This window comes from Olea europaea, chromosome 10, assembly GCF_002742605.1.
Source record: "Olea europaea var. sylvestris chromosome 10, O_europaea_v1, whole genome shotgun sequence".
NCBI classification, from domain to species: Eukaryota; Viridiplantae; Streptophyta; class Magnoliopsida; order Lamiales; family Oleaceae; genus Olea; species Olea europaea.
The window spans coordinates 29152544-29153924 of NC_036246.1; positions in this window are offsets into that span (position 1 = coordinate 29152544).

A 1381-nucleotide genomic window follows, 5' to 3' on the forward strand; every position below is an offset into this window, starting at 1 on the left:
TTTTATATATATATATATATATATTTTTTTTATTATTATTATTATTTTTTTATTTTTTTGGCTGACGATTTACGTTTGGGTTAGAGACGGGAATGATTTTGGTTTGGTCGGGTGCGCCGGTGGGTAGTGTTGGTAAAGAAGATTATTTTATTTTATTTATTTTTAAAATTTAATTTTTTAATATTTTGATGTGGAAAATATAAAGTTATCATTTCGCCTTTCAAAAATATGGTCAAATTGATTTTTTTGGATTGACTAACGGAGAAACTGATAGAAAATGGACGAGAGGACTGTTTGCACAATAAAATGAATAATTAATGGTGAAAATGCCAAAAAGTAGAGGGTAGCAATGTTTTGTACAATCATAATAAAAGGCAGTAACGTTTTGTGTTAATTATCCTTTCCTTTAGTATTACCATCATATAAATTAAATTTTTTTTTAATGTAATTAGTGCAAACTATGTAGATTCAATTCAACATTAAATGATGACCATTATTTTGGGGGAAAAAAGAAGAAGATATTTTGAATAGTGATTTTTTTTTTTTTAGAGAATGTGTGGTTAAAAAGTAAGAATTTTTTTTTGATTTATATGTAAAATATTTTATTATGTGAATGCATGGTTAAAAATTGAGTATGATAATTAAAAATTTTTGTTTTAAAAGGAGACAATCATGGGCTAAAATCAAAGATATTTTCACAATTAATGTAACAAGAAACAATTTTATTTTTGAATTTAAAAATTATTTGATGTATGTTAAAAATATATATAATTGACTTGGCAAATTAAGCCTCTATTTGATTTAGCTAAAAATCAGAATTTGGTAAAAATTGATGAAATGAGTGATGAAAAGTTGATAAAAATTATCGATCATATGAAATTTGTGAATGAAAATGAATTTAAAAATTTGAATTTTAGAAAATAAAAACCAAACAAGAGCTAAGTCTAAAAATCGAATCACTTTCCAAAATAGAAAAATAAAACAAAAGAAAAGAGGATCTCTCTCTCAATTTCTTTATGTTCTGGACTTTGCAATTCACACCTGAAATTAAGCTCTTGTTTGAGTCATATTATTTTGGAAAAAAATGTATTTTTGAATAGTGTATTGATGAGAAATGCGTAATTAAAAAATAAGAAATTTTTTTGAATTTATTTGTAATATTATTTTATTAAAAAATGTATTGTTGAAATGACGTCAAATTACTATTTAAGAATTTATTTTGTTTCCAAATAATGTGTATCAAATCTGACGTAAAAATGAAGCTGAAATAAATTACAATTTAATGATTAAATAAAAACTTTAGTTACAGTTGCCTTCGTCGTTATAAATGGACGCGTGTCCATTTCCAAACAAAGAGAGAGACCCGCGTTTTGGGGTTATG